Source organism: Vidua chalybeata, chromosome 5 (genome assembly GCF_026979565.1).
Source record: "Vidua chalybeata isolate OUT-0048 chromosome 5, bVidCha1 merged haplotype, whole genome shotgun sequence".
NCBI lineage: Eukaryota > Metazoa > Chordata > Aves > Passeriformes > Viduidae > Vidua > Vidua chalybeata.
Genome location: NC_071534.1, coordinates 16,101,357 through 16,117,869, shown reverse-complemented (window position 1 = coordinate 16,117,869; position 16,513 = coordinate 16,101,357). Strand labels below are relative to the sequence as shown.

General features: G+C 38.6%; 1 protein-coding gene across 2 annotated transcripts in view; it reads right to left on the bottom strand.

Moving 5' to 3' along the window:
* The window catches only part of NR1H4 (nuclear receptor subfamily 1 group H member 4), a 36,352-nt gene extending 35,868 nt beyond the window's left edge, over positions 1–484 (bottom strand). For both annotated transcript variants that reach the window (XM_053942959.1, XM_053942960.1), the window contains exon 1: positions 416–484. The gene's annotated coding sequence lies outside the window, so the exon portion shown is untranslated. The remainder of the gene's footprint in view (positions 1–415) is intronic.
* Between the last annotated feature and the right edge of the window lie 16,029 nt (positions 485–16,513).

The following is a 16,513-nucleotide window of genomic DNA, read 5'->3' as shown; positions in this document are numbered from 1 at the left end:
GAAAAAAAAAATCCCTTTCTGGATTTTTCTCTGTTCTTCCATTAATCACATTGAAAATATTTCCTTCTTCTAAAAGGAGAAAAAAATCATTTCGCAGCTAATGCACACAATTAACTAGATAGTTCTGTTGCAAGTCTCAATATCAAACTTACACCTTCTGTTCCAGTGACACACAGAAGCCAGCTTCTAAAGACAAATTTCAACATGACCTTATTTTTCACCTTATCATTTTTCCCAAGGGCAATTCCTGCTGTGGAGACAGTTTTGTGGATGAAATGACTTCTTACATTATTATTCACTTTAATTTTTTTTCTGATCAAAAAACCATTAACATCCACTAAATAATTCAGGTGATAAAATTATTTTTATACTACACAACAGTAAGAAGCTATCAGTTTAAGGAATTATTACTTACTGTTCTTTTCTGGAAGACTGCAGATGGCAGGATGTAAGACAGTTCTGCACTCAGTTCAGTATTCTAATGATTCTCACATAGGAACATTTTTGTTTTGTTTTTCTTTCATGTTTAGCAGAAGCCTGTAGTGATAGCACAATGAATCAAAGCTTGGGTTTATTGGCTCAGTGCCCTAATGGACAAGGATTACTCATTAACAATTCTTTCTTTGCGAAACTCTCCAAACATGGGCTGTATTAAAATGTTGTGAATTCCAGCTTGACCATCAGCAGAGATTTGAGATGCTTGTTAATACTCTGATCCAGTGCAGAGGGGAAGTTAACTCAGACAGTGAGGTGATAGTACCTTGTTGCTAATTATAACACTTTCCTTGCACATGTACATTTTTATGACATCCTCAGCCCCCTTGTCTTTCCCATCCAAAGGGCCCAGATGTTATTCCAAGACATAAACTTGATTTTTAAGTCTTTCTGTTATTTTTCACACATTTTAGGGAGACTGAGCATTACACAGAGTACTAAAGCAGAATAGGCTATAAATTACACCATCACAGTGATGTGAGGACATTAAAGTTTAATTCCTGTATCTGCAACAATTTCTAAAAAATTGCATCATTTTGATTTGGGCTCATCCCATAAAGCTTTAGACAAGAAACTGAGTACCCTAAGTTTAAATCTATCAGACTCATGCACTAGGTGTGCACAGGGTGAGAAATTGGTACCTGTAGATGGAAAACCACATCCTTGAGTGGGTTGCACTGTATCTGAAAATGCTGATGTGTTGTCATTGACAGAAAGGGGACCTTGAACTACCACATCCCAATTTACCCTGCAGAGGGAATCAAAGTGAAGACAAATGGATTGAGGCTGTTTTATTTCAACATCCCACCTACACAGGAAGCATAATAATTCCCTGGTTTGCATTGCTAAACATACCCAGTGGGCATGAGTTGATCTGACAGTGGAACTGAGACAAATTTCAGTCAGAGGAGACTACTGACAGCATCACTCATGGTGAGTTCATGATTGCCACGCAGTCTATGATGTCCATCCTTCCCTACATATTTACACTGTCTGAGCAACATTGAATACACAGAGACACAGGCTGTGCCTCCTACTTGAGCAAAGAACGGCATTGGGCAGCAAACACGGTTCTTTCTCTGAGGAAGGTGAGAGCTGCTGGCCCTAAAATTTGCATATAGAATAAAGAATAAAATTCCTTCACTTTGCCTCATTTTAAGAGAAAGAAATAATACTTTAAAAAGGTATATTAATCCTCAAGCTTTTACCAGGGCAACTCAAATTTTCTATACTTCTCATGAAAATATTATTAATAATGAGCCTCTTTTCTGTGTTCTGTCCCTTGCAAATTCACCTGGTAGCCACCCAAACACTCGTGGTCTGACAAATTTCTGAAGAGAGCATTGGGAGAATGATGCTGTAAGGCTGTCACTGGACACTAACTCCCAAGAGACTACTGTTTCCAGGGATTTATGCCTACAACTCATTCCAGCAGGCACTGGACACATGATAAATACATTTAAGACTAAGGCTCTCTCAATCCTCATTTCTGACTCTCTGAACACCATCTCACTTCTGTAAACAATGAGATTTCTCTTTGACAAATTCATATTTAGCAAAATCAACAAAGTACTTTCAAGTAAGGGAATTCTTCCAAAGCAACCCTACCCACAGAAGACAGGTTATGTCTTCAACCAAGCATGTCAACAGCCCATCTGACACTTTCCACTATATGTCCACTCCAGTGGTGACTAGAAAATGTATGCCAAAACCCCAATTTCTTTGGTCACCCAGTGATGAGTTTTATCCCACACCAGGAGAAAAAGCAGAAGTGGAGCCAAGAAGTCCAACAAATGCCATATTTTGTGCCATGGAGCTTTCGGTCTCTTGGTAGGTTCCAAAGATCTGAAATTTCTTTCTCATCATTCAGCTTCCCCCAGCATTGGTCTGATATAGTTGGTGGCACAGAGCAACTGCTTTTTAGAAGTCCCTAGAGACTAACTTTCAATAAATGTTCTTTCCCAAAAAGCATTTTCCTCTATGTGGATGTTGTTTGTCAGACAGCTAAGAGTTTAGCACGAAGGAAATGGAATTTAATGTCCCTATTCACCAACATATTTGTTGCATTAAAACATTTTTCCTTATTTACAATAATAAAGAGGCAAGTGCCAAATTGGTGCTTTGTCTACTAATCAATACATTCAAGCTATTATTGGAAAAAGCAAAGAAATAATCCACATGATCAAAAGAGGAGATGCTGCCTGTAGCAATGACATGTGGCATTACTGGTTAAAGCCAGGTGTTCATATTTATTGTGGTTCATGTACAAATGAGAATTGAATAGAAAGGAATTGGAGCAAATCAAATATATCTTCTGTGGTGTTACATACACAGCATCAGGGGAGAGAATAGAAGGAGGAAATATTCAAACACAGTTACTTATAAATGGAATATCTTCTCAAAGGTAGCATTGCATTCTAAAATTTTTGAAATCTCAGAATATTATCTAACATCCTGAAACTTTTCCAGAGTGTACTGACATTACTTCTGTAATTGACAAAGAATATGTGTTCTACACTACATCTATGTCATTACCAGTCCAAATACATGTTCAACAACAAAACCAGGGATATAGATAACATTCAGAGCTAGAAATCTGTCTGCCTAGAAAATACCACTTCATAAACTTCACACTCCATGAAAGAAAGGGGGTGTTTGCCATAGCTCATTTGCTCCTCCTCTTGCTACTCTGTCTTTTCTCCACTGAAATAAATGCCATTCCATATTTTCATTGACAAGGTACCTCATGGAAAGGCAAGACAAATCCTGACAACAGAGTAGTTTGCCATCAAACACTTTTGATGGCAAAAGTGATGGGTGGGAAAAATCTAGTACAGAAAGAGATAGGGAGGAAAGGAGAAAAAAGTAGGCTGTGTGTTCACCTTCAACTTTTCCTTCTCTCCACATCCAAATGAATGCATCATCACACATTTAAAAAATAAAAACCACTAAAATAATACACCCACAAATAACCAGTACTTGCTCCTTTTTGCTCAGAATTTTCTTCCAGGAGATGAAAAGCTTACTGACTATTCACAGCCAGTTTTCTGAGGCTCCAACAACATTGTACACATGACAACTGTAGAACCATTCAGGCTGAAGAAGACCTCTAAGGCCATTGAGTCCAACATTAACCCAGCACCACCAAGTCCACCAGTAAACCACATCCATAAGTGCCACATCTACACAACTTCTGAATACCTCCAGGGCTGGTGACTCAACCACTTTCCTGGGCAGACAGTTCCAATGCTTGACAACCCTGTTGGTGAGGAAAATTCTCCTAAGATTCAATCTCAATAACCCCCGGCACAACTGGAGGCAGATTCTTTCCTGCATTAGACAGTCATTACCACAGGGAAGGTGAGGATGAGGAGCTAAAGCCAGAAAGATCTCTGCCAATGGATTAATTTCTCTGTTCCCTAAGATGCAAAGGGAGAAACTTCCTGTCTTGCCAGTGGGAAAACATGTCTTCTTGGCCTAGGGATTCCTGGAGACATCTTGGGACAGGTGGGAATTGCAACAAGGAGTAGGTCTGGTCTGGCTGAAAGATAAATCAGCTTTTCCAGCTGGCACCTGGAGCTGTCAATACCCTTAAAACACCTGGGCATTTCTGACAAAAGATCCAATTTGCAGCAGTCACAATGAGTGAGATAGCTCGGATCTGTGTTTGTTTCATAGGCCAAAGGACAGGTGTCGTGGTCAAGATCTTCTTGTGCTCAAGGACTTCTTTTTCTCTGTTCTTACATCTCCTAGAATGAATGCTACTGCAGACACCTGAGACATCATGCAAACTAAATTGTGCCTCGACACAAACCATCAGTTTCAGCTCAGAAAGTGTTCACAACATGACCATAAATGGTCACAACATGACCACTAAACTGCAATCACCCTCAGCTCTACTTTCATCCCTGTGGCACACCTTATTTATCATTGCTACCCAGAGGATACACATCCTCTACACCACTTTGGGCTGTAGTCTGTCTCCTCAAACCAGCCATTTCTTACTCTCAGGCACCCTCATCTTTTCATTTCTGGAAAGATGTCCAAGATTATCGCACACTTACAATAAATTTTATCATCTCAAGATAATTAAGCAAACTTAATAGCTATGGTTGTTTCTGTACAGGCTAAAATATTGGTAAAGAATGGCTGCAAATCTTCAATAAGTTAACTCTTATGTCTGTTAATTTTTTTTTTTTACCTCCTGAATTTCAAAAGTGGAGGAATTACTACATTTAAGATTAGCTTAGTTTGTTGATTAAATCTTTCATTAATCAGAACCCCTTCATTATAAGTTGCTCTCTGATGTTTCAGTTTCTGAGCAGGGCAAAATTTATTCAATAATTTTTTGCCCTGATGAAATAATCTGTCTTTGCCACTTACATAGTTTAAGTGGAATGTCATGAAGGGTAAAATGACCACAGAACAATCTGTCCTTAGAGGGGGAATTCCTCCCTGGTGACAGGCAGTTAATTGTTAGCCAACACGCTCTAGTGAGACCATATATGTAAGATACCATCTTAGAGCAGCCTGGGTGCAAGAGGAGAGCTGGCTATATGTGGAATCAGCTACAGCATCAAAAAGTTGTGTTTCAGTAGGGGAAACTTGGTCTACTTCCCTCCAGCTGACTTAACTGAAATTTTGGATGTGTTTTTTCTATTAATAAGTTCTGGTATTCCACATTAGATTATCTCTCATTATTTTAAATTTTAATTAAGACACTGATATTACATGTTCTTTCCTACCCTTACCCCCTTCTAGAGGTTACAAGTTTACAAGTTCCTAAAGAAATCACAGCTTTAAATTAAACATGTTGGTACAGTATTAGCTGATAAGAAGTTCTCCTAGAGGCCTCGGACTAAATATATACTTTATTCTTACAGTTCTTTTTCTCTTGACATTTTGATGTTTTACAGTGTGATGATGATTGAGTTCAATAAGGGTTAGCCTTCATTTATGTAAATATTTGGAGAGATAAAATTATTAAGAAAAGTTGATCTATTCCAGTAAATGAAAGCACTGTCCTTTCATTAATAAGTAGTTCTCTTAAACTAAATGTCAAAGGTGACAAGTGAAGTATTATTAATAAACAAATAGTAGAATATTTTTAGATGGGTTTTTGAATTGTTAAAATAATCACACTAAGTAAATTAATTCTGCAAACTTTTAAACCTCTCCTTTTTTCTCATACTTTGTCTAGTGTCAAGGAAAAGACAGATGTTTAAAAGGACTAGTTCAGTAGCTAGCAAGAGGCCATTTTTTTCATGAGGGGAGAGGAAGTGTAGACTAGCCATCATATGAATGGACAGTGTAAAGCATTGGAGGTGCAGGACGAGCTCTGCTGATGCTATGTGACAAGGGAGAGTTAACATTAACCTCTTAAACCCTCAGGTGTATAATTTATTGCTCTAGAGGAGGCTCTACCATGCCCTGAAGAATTGTAGGCAGATGACTGCTCTCACTCATTGAGAGGAAGAGCTGCAGAGCTGGCATCAGATGCCCAAGAGGTACCAAGAGGTACCTGGGGGAATCTCCCTATCCTCTCAAGAAGTCCATGATCAACCAGTGAAAAATGGGAATATTGCACACTCAGCAGCTCATGGAGATGTCATTGCATCTGCCTTGACATCTAAGAGGAAAGAGAACATCAGATTCCACTATAAGTAATGCTGCAGTGCTCAGTTTGGGAGAAGTTGCCTTCTTCCTTTGGCAAGGCAGGCTCTTGTACATCAGGAAGGAGCAGGAGCAGGACTGTTCCAGGAGGGGATAAAACGAGCTAAGGACAGCTCCACACTACCTGAGGGGCCAGAGTGCTGATAGCAACAGGAGATGAAAGGGAATGGAAATTAGATAATGCTGGGTCCTGGATATAGCTGAGATATTTCCAAACTCAGAAAAGTAGTTTTGTACCAGGGCACAGGTCAATCCGATCATGCTCTTAGTTTCCACCTAGTAAAGAGTTGGTATTAAGGAAAGAAAGGGGTTTGAAGATCAAGGAAAAGTGTGGTCATTGAAGGGAAAGTTAAAGTGATATTAGAGCAATAGATTTTGGAAGAATTAGTTTATTTTCCTTTCTTTCCTAATCTTCAGTTAACATCATTGCATTCCGAAAACAAATTACTTCCCTTTTAGAAGAAAGAAGTGAAATGTGGTACAAAGCTTATTAAATTTATATAAAGCATATCAGGAAATGGAGAGGTTACTTATCTCACAGCAATATTAGCGTGGGCTCAATCTGAACAAAAGCTTCATTTATCAATATCTAATCTGAATACCATTTTTGTTCAAAATTAGGTCTCATCCCAAAATATGGGATCATTTGCATTGGCAGATCCCTCATTTATGCCAAATCTCACTTGGCTGATGTATTTCATCTTGCCATCTCATCCTGAAACACAAAACATATAATAAAACCATGTTATCTAGAGTAGATTGCATGCATGGGAAGTTTGTCTAGTTCTGTTTCTTGTCTTTTGTGACCCCCTCCTGCAAAACCATAAGGGAGGGAATCTTACAATGAATTTTAGGCATTAACTCTCTCTCTAAGTAAGTGTTTAAGATAAGAAAATTTATGAGGAAAAGGGAAAAGGAAAATAAATTCAAAGCATGGCAGCTCACCTACTCAGCAACTTATTCAGTAACTTAAGCCATTGTTCCTTCCTATGCACTGGCTCCTCACAATTATGGAGCCAAATTAGAGGTATCTATCCTTTCCCTTGAGGTTTCCTCAAAATTGCCTCAAGTTAGTGGGGGACAGTGCCTGCAGTTCTCTGCATTTAGAAGCCTTCAACTAAAACTTGCATTTCTCTTGGTCAATGGGGTTGCCTACTGAGAGAATGTGCTGTGCTCATAAGGAGATGACCCTTTCTCAGCTGATAATCCATGGTGGGATAAGTCCTCACGAGCCTGCGGGATTCATTCCATGTATCACAGCCAATTGCAGCCATATTTGTATTTCTTGGACACAGAAACTGGTTGCCACAAAGGAAATGGGAAAGGAAGGTGTTATCCTTGCAGAAATACCAGCTAGGAAGTTCTTCAGACTGGACTGAGCAACCAGCCCTGGTGTTAACTCTTTTGTCCAGCAGGAACTAGCAAAGAACTGGGCTCCAGTAGGATTCTTTCCTACTTTCTACCAACCTATTTGATGTACAGAGCTGCTTAACAAAAACATCCCTAGTCCACATGAACCAGCCACCATGTAGAATGGAGAGTACAGTTCCAGTTTTTGATCTGTTAAATTTGAGTGAAAAATTAAAACAAGATAGCACCAATAATCGGCGCTGCTGTTCTGGTTATCATGAGGACTACAAGTAAGTCTCAGTTGCAGCAAAATTACACATGAATTTTTTGGGAGGTGAAGTGTGTATATGTCCATGTGTAAGTGTTGTTATTTCTACTCAAAGGAAAGAGAATCTCTACATGTGATTAAATTGACATCACCAACAACTGAGGGGCAACAGTCATACCCTATTCTTTTTCCGGTTGTCTTTCCCCATAACAGCTGCTGCTGATAAACTCAGCAGCAGAAGCTGCTGGAAGCATCAATGGTACCAAATACTGGAATAACAGTGTGATTATTAGATGCAACTTATCTTGTTCTAATATTAATAAACTGATTACTTCCAGTATGTAATGTATACGTCCAGAAAGTCATCCTCATATAAACACAACAACAAAAGGGATTCCTTCCTGTATGCATGAAAATTACCCAGATACAGGCAGATGATTCTGTTTCAGACTGTGTCTCGCTAATATGTAGCTGCTAACATGCATATATACACATGCCAAATAAAAGATTAATAGAGCAAAACAGAAAACATTTTTCTCCTGGATATGTGATATCAATCTGGAAATGTATATAAACCCTGAAATTGCATTCTTTTTTTCTCCACATCCAGTTCATTCCAGAGAGAGCAAAGGAAGAATGTACCTAGCTCTTACCACTTTCAATTTAGTTCAAGGGTGGTAAGTCAAAGTTAGAAAATGTGAGGGAACTGCTATTTTCCCAATGACAGAACTGCTGTTCAAATAGGTGATGAACTGTAACCTTAAACTGTGCAAGACCTTTATGTCACTGCTATTGCATGATACTGTCTATATTCCAAGATATTTGCTCTGAAGAAACATCAAGTCTTAAATCTTTTTGGAAAAGTGAAAAGCATAATTTTTTGAATTGTGAAGCTGATCTATAAATGGAATATGCCAAAAATATGCCTCTCCTCAAATATTAAAAATTATAATAAAATAATTTGCCTAAGAAAGAGAATAATCAATAAATATCAGAGACTTTAGACAAGCAGAACAGAAAAAATTTAGTAGTTCAAATTTCTTACAACTCAGAGAACTGGGTGTTTTTCTTCATACTTTCTAAATATCTTTTTAAACTAGCAGAATTGATATCCATCTTATCCGTTTAATCATTGACTTGTTGCTTAACTTGTCTTGCTACCTAGGCCTTTTAAAATCAACAGATAATAATATGAAATAAACAAAACCTTTGTCACTTATTCCTACACCAAGCTTTATGTAACTCCCCTAAATATGAGTTGCAATAGAAACCTTTGAACACCGTGCCAGTAAAAGGGACTGTATTGCAAAGAAGCTGATAAAATCTTGTTTAGAATACCATCAATTTATTCCAGGAATTAACTATAATTAACCAGATATTTTAGGCTTCTTGAATGTAATAAATCTCTCTTTTGTTAATATACTGTTCCTTGCTTCTTCAGGTGGAAAATCTTGATCCATAATTGCCTGGATACAGTTTTTTGAGATTACCAGTAAAAGCAGGCAGAGACACATGATTTCTCTAATCACAATGTCAGCCAGCAGGTGCTCAAATGAAATGAGACCTTGACTGCCTTTACACCTGACCTTGGATTATTTCAAGGCAATAAGTGAGGTATGGAAAAGCACTCTTTTCCTGTACCTATGCTTGATTGCTCCACTTAATTTCACAATTCAGTAGTATTTTAGCAATCTACTTCCCAGTTCAGAGTTTTTGAAATTAATAAAAAATTTGCTGTGTCTCCATTATTTGCCTTTCGATGGTGGACCATATCTCTGCATAATTCAGCATGTTGAGGACTTCTTTGGAAGAATATCATGGACCATGGCCCTGGAGAGAAGAGTGGTCCAGAAGAGTGGGTCATCGTTCAAAAATCACCTCCTCCAAGTTAAAGAGCAGTCCATCTTTAAACCATGAATCAAGCAAAGTCATCAGGTGGCCCACATGGATGAACAAGGCGTTTCTAACTAAAATCAAACATAGAAATGCAGCGTAGAAGTGGTAGAAGCAGGATCCAGGAGGAATACAGAGCATGCAATGCATGCAGAGATAGTGTTAGCAAAGTTAAAGGCCACACCATTGCACATGGCAAGAAATGTGCACAAGAAGGACTTCTACAGGTGTATAAGCAGCAGAAGGAAAATTAGGGAAAAATTTGGCTTTGCTGCTGAATGGGAAGGGGGACTACCTAACAAACACAGAGAAAACCAAGGTATTCAATGCTGCCTTTGCCTCAGTATTCACCAATAAGAGCAGCCTCCAGGAATTCCAGGTACCTGAAACCTGTATAAAAGTCTAAGAAAGTCTTGCCCTCTGTGGAGTAGAGTCAGTTTAAGGAGCATCTACACAGACTGGACATGCGTAGGTCTATGGGTTCTGATGGAATGTACTAAGAGTGTTGAGGGAGTTTCTGATGCCACTGTAAGGCCACTTTCAATTGCCTTTGGAGGGCTGTAACTACTGGGAGAGATTCCTGATGACTGGGGAAAAAATCAAACATCACTCTGATCTTTAAGAAGGAGGGAAGGAACCTGATAGCCTTCTATGACAAGAAGACAGGCTCAGTGAACAAAGGCAGAGTTTGAACTTAACCGTGGTTGGTGCGACAGCTCCTCATGCCGCCATTCAGAGGGACCTTGACAAGTTATAGAAATGGCTTGACAGGTATCCTACAAACTTCAACAAATTTCCAGTACTGCAGCTGGGGAGGAATAGCCCTGTGAGTAGCCAAATTGACCTGGGTATCCTTCACTAAGACACTAGCTGCAGAAACCTATCTCTCCAAAGAAAATATAGCATCACTAAATAAATTAAAATGTTAAGCCACAATTTGGGGAGAACACCAGGTGTGGAAACTCAAACTCTACGCAAGTTTGGTGTACTTCAGTTGCTCATTCTTATATATTTCATAGTTCTTGGGGGAAGCACTAATGACAATATTACCTGAGGAAATGCTTTGCTTCCTAGTAGGGTTTGTACCAGGCATTCCTGATGAGGAAATCTGCATGTGTGGTGTATTGGGCTGGAAGCCTTGCTGACCTCCAGCTCTTGCAGTAATTCGATGGCTCAAGAAAACATCTTGTGATTTTTTTTTTCAAACTAATATTTGTCTGTGTCCTCTGAAACCAGTTCCAGCCATTGACACAAACAGAGAACAGCCTGTTAGCAAGCTTCTCCTACATGCTTTTTTGAAGAGGCATATCTTTTTGAGGTAAGTCTTTCCCAATAACTGGCATGAGTCAGCACAATATCTTCTCTGAAAGACATAAAGTTGCCCAAGAATCATAGAATAGTTTGGGTTGGAATGGACCTTTAAAAGGTAATCTAGTCTACCCCTGCTGCTCTGAGTAGGGACATATTCAACTAGACCAGGTTTCTCAGAGCCCCATCCACCCTGACCTTAAATGTTTCCCAGGCTGGGGCACCTACCACCACTCTGGGGAAAAAGGAGGGGACAAGAGGGGTGCATGGACCAAAGGTGCAGCTCAAAGGCAGTGAAGGAGGGTCGGACTGGGAGCACTGATGCATAATGAGCTCCAGGCTTCGGATACATCTTGAAAGAGAGGAAGAATTAGCTCAGGGGCTATTCCTTGTCTCAGGTAAATACAACAGCAGAAGATGCCAGTTGACAAGGGGCATTTTAAGCTGCTCACAATTTTCCATTAAATTGGAATAGAGGTGGTTCCTTGAGAATAGTAAGATTGTGGATGAGGAACGCATAAAAAGTCTTAGAAACACCAGATGTTTCTCATGGTCTGACAGTTCCTGTACCCATACAGCCAACAAGGGCAGGAGACAGGGATCCTGACTGCAGCTCCCCTCCCAGCTTTGTCAGCAACTTTGCCCTTCAGCCCCCTACAAGCGTGACAATTTGCTGTGTGCTCTGGCAGAGCAGAGGGAGCAGGACAGGCCAGCGTGGCCTTGACCTTTGGCCAGCCAGGGTAACATTTCAGCTGCCCACCAAGGACCAATGGTTCCAGCCTCTGCTGCCAGGAACCTTGGCAGAGAATTTGCCTCTTCCTAGGAAAATTAAAAGAAAATAAAATTAAAATTAAAATAAAATAAGGAATAGGCTAAAAAGCAAACCCTTGCTAATTCTGGCTTTGGGCTGCCCTGGTGTCTAGTGTACCATTCCATTAGCAAGGGTCAAGGGAAGCAATGAAAACATTCATGAGAAGCCAGCCATGAAAACAAGAAAATACAAGGCAAAGATAGGGGTCTGGTGTGACTGCAACATTTTTCTTCACTCCATCCAAGCATTGTAACAGGTAAACTTGCAGCCAGTGTGGGGCACTGGGAAATGGGAAGTGAACAGTTCAGGACAGAGGTAACTCCATTACATTCCCTTGCTGAGGGAGAACCTACCTGCTGCAGTTACTCCGAGTTGCCTGTTTCCGCCGCACACAGCAGCATTATTCCACAGAAGTAATATTACATCCATTTAGACTGGTTGTCCTTCTCTTGTTTGTCCTTATTGTTAATCTCTTTCACATCTAAATTCAAGTTTCATGTTAGTGCTATAATTTCCCCTTGCCCAATATAAATCAGCAAGGGCCCATAAGCCACTTCCAGCCTCCTGCAGATTTGTCCCAGTACAAACTACACAACTAATCATTGCCAAGGAAAAAATGGGGTCTCTCAGGACTTGCAGACGTTTTTCTTTTGATTGCACACCAGAGAAGGAGCAGAGAACAAGCAGATGGGATCAAAGTCCCCTCCCTAGAAGAAGAGAAAGTCCCATTTTTCTTATCTTAAGCACCGTATCAGCAAGTTTCTCCCATTAATTCCCCTTCTGTTCATTACAGTTATTCCCAGCCAAGAGAAAGCACCTGGCATGTTGCTTCTGGTGATGACTGCCAGCTTCAGAAAGCAGAGGTATCTTTATTGGGGGTACTCAAACACTTCCTATTTCATAAACATCGTTGTCTTCCTGGTTGGTGCTTCAGAGATTTGTCAGACATCTCTGGGCAAACAAAACTCTGAGCCAATGGAGATGTATTTTTCATGAGTTCCAGTGTTTTCCTGACACATATTTAACAAAGCAGACAGCTCAGAGGAGTTCTGAATTTGCCATGCAGACAGAACTAAGTCTAAAACAAGGAGTGAAATAGTTGTCAAAAATTTGTACAGCAAGTGTCTGAGCACTGACTTTATTGAGCAGATAAATATGGTTATACATAAACAAATTTAGTCTGTTAGCTACTGCAGACATCCAATACAGTAATTAAATTGAGGGGCAGTACACGACAACGTGGGACGGAGGCAACAAAATTAATGGGTCGAGTCTTTATTGTGATCAAGACTTAAAATACCCAAATATTCAGTGGAAAAAACATGTTGGCTCTTATTATGCTATAGATAGTTCAGCATGAAGAAGTACAATCTTACTACATTTCTTACATAAATTTCCTTCTTATGTAATTTTACATGCAGAAGAGCTGTAAAAATGATAAATAGTATAAACACAAAACCAAAAAAGTTGAGATAAAAAAGGGACATTTTTTTTTTCTGTCGCAGCTAAACACTGTTATCAAATGGAAGTTAAAAAATAACTGATACCAGTATGTAAGTAGTTGAAAGCATTGTTACTAGGAAGCCTGTTTTCTGCATGGACATACAGAGCTGCAATAGTATTAATAGTGCTACCTTTCCAGCAGTATTATCTAATTCAACATAAGCATTTGGAAGACATAAGAATGAGGAGTTTTTAATCTCTCCATTTATTCCTGACTTCATGAGACTTAAGCTTTGACATGGGACCTGAGTGAATTCCCTGGACCCTAGGATGATGCAGAATATTAGATCTTGGCACATCCTGTACCATCCATTTTTAACTCAAAAATCTAGAGGACTCCAAGTTCTGTTTCCAGTATTTGAAAATTGATTTCTTATCCCTCTTCAGCCTTCTGTCTACATGGCCTTGTGGTGGCAATTTGCTTTCTCTTTTTCTCTATTCCCCTTTCTACTCTTTAACTCAGAAGAAATACTCCTCTTTCTTAAAATACAAATAATTAAATAGCAGTCTGAAATAAAATTCTTCAATGGAAAATAAAAAGAAAAATAAGATAATAAATCTGGTGTTTTACAAAATTTTCCTTAAAATAATGATTAAACTTACAGATCTCTGTAACTGTCAAAAGAAGTCAGCTGGAAACATACATGTGAAGCCTTAACACATTTTGCATTACCTTGACTTAATTTTTACCTACCTGCTTTCAGTTAATTATGTTACACATGAGACTCCTCCTGGCGCTTTGTCAACATCTGGATGCCCTTGTTATATATTTCATCCCAAAGTCTGTACATTCTTTTGGACTAAGTGATCATTTCCCTGGAGAAGTTCCTACTCAGGTGAATTTTTCATAATTTCTGTCATTACTTTGTCCTTTCTCACTACAAGAAGCATTTTGTTTAACTCTTACAAAAATATAAGAGGAGTATTAATTATCATTAAATGTCTACTGGTATTGCCTAAAAAATATAAGCTGTCAAAGAAATAAAAGCTACAGCTTTCTTTGTTAAGAAAGATCAGTAGATAACAACACTGAACATATTCCTGGGACTGTACTGCTTTTTTTCTCCTCAGACTTGAATTCATTCCTGTGGACTATTCTACCATTTCACATTATGGAGAGCTGAATCTTCCTCTGGCTTAATTAAAATCTTTATTCCAGTGTAAAGTAAATTTTGCTTCCTTCTGCAATCAGGAAGCCATTTCCAAATCAAACTCTGACTTGTATGAGCACTGCCATATTTGAAAAATACGCAAAAGTTATTTTGAACATGGGGACAGAAAAATATTCAAACAATGTGATAAATCCTGTGTAATCAAGCTACTATTTCTCCATAGAAAATATCATTTGAATTATTCACATCCACTACTATTTGAGATATGACTTAGAAGTCTGAGTGGGATATGCCAGTCTCACTGATTGTTTAAATGTTCCAAATTCTGAAATATTTTAAGAAGTAATTTTGTAGGAAAAACATCCTCAGTGAGCATATTTCTTTAGACTCCACAAGAAAATTCTATTGGAGCATGTTGCAGATAGAAGCATCCAGCAAAACTGGAGCTACAAAGTCAGTTTGTTCTCAATAGATTGTCTTTATTCTTTGTCATACATGATTGTAGAAGCCATTATGTAAATCAAAGAGTTGATGAAGTACAGAGATTTCCAGGAAAAAAAACCTAGTTTCCAGCCAGTGCTGATGTTTACACTTCATGCAATGCACCTGAAATATTTAAATAAATGAAAAGGAAAGGGAGAAAGCCCAAACATCTCACTGTGAGTGCCTGGAAAAGCACTGTGGCATGTATGTAACTTCAACTGGTAAGAGATGATATATTGGGTTAGTAGACAGTTAAATTTAGACAAAAAAGAAAGGGGGTTTTTAGATGCAAAAGTTTGTCCAGATGTTTTCAAGCCATTTCTTTCAATGTATTAAATAATGGTCAAATGTCCACTGAAGTCAAACTTCCACTGAACTAAATCAGTGCAGTCTGTTTGTGGATACAAAATGATCCTGCTAAACTGAGCTGTGGCTTGTCACTTGTGACAGCTGTGATGCATCTGCAACAGGAAAAAATAGCAGCTACTCACCAGAGAGGCAGCCAAGCTCTCATGAGCCAGCTGGCCATTTCCCAAACTGTTGGGATGTTTGTAGGTCTTTGTCATAACAACAGCATTCACTCCCTTTGTATTCCTCTTAATGACAGGAAAGTTACCCTTCATCATTACTGGAAAAATGATGCTGCTTCTAAGCAAATGTTACCGTTTCTAGAGTTATACATTGTCTGGTCTTCTCTTTTCTCCCTCAGACTATACTCACACAGATTCTTATATTGAATCCTTTCATAATACGGTTTTCCCTATTAGACTTCCTGTAGCAACTATATGAATGTTACATTATTGGAGAGGGAGGAAGAAGCTGTTTGCTTTGCACATATGCAAAATGGTGGACCTCTTTCTTTTGTAAATTGTGGTGAATGTTGCAAAATAGTTTGACAGCAGCTGGTCCTGCTATTGTGATAGACTAATGAGAATATTTGACTAATGAAAATTAAATCCCCAAAAGCTGACTATCACCCAAAAGAAATAAGATATTTTCTTATACCTGTTCTAAATATCAGTAGTGAAATAAGGAACTCTAGTCTTAAATGAGTTTTTGAATTTAAAAAAATATTATTTTCTGACTTAACAGCATAAAGTGACAAGGTGTTTTTTGAGAGGCTTATTAATAAATTGGGTTTTTTAAAAGCAGGATTGAGCTGTACCATAAAACGATCCCTTTCATTAAATTATCTGCTCATATCAAAAGTCTTCACTGTAATCAAATTAGGCATTCAACTCACTTTCCTTCTTACTGATATACAGGTGCAGATTGGATTTTGCTGAGTAGAAGAGACACAAGAGACATGAACAGAGAATTAGCTAACTTCCCAATATACCGTTTTGTAGGGAAGATAAATAATCCAGGGATTCAAATAAACATACAAGTGTAATTGCACTCATGCTATTCCATTGCATTTCAATAAAATAGCAAAATGCATCTGAGAAATGTTCAAATCTTGTGTGCATCACAGTGACTGCACGCTGTACATGAGAACAGTAATACTGAAACATCACAAAGCACAGTGTAGGCTAGACAATTTGAATTTAATTGAATGAGGCAGTAGTCATAAAGAGACAAATTAAATCATTTACTGAAATTATCCTTTCTGAAAAT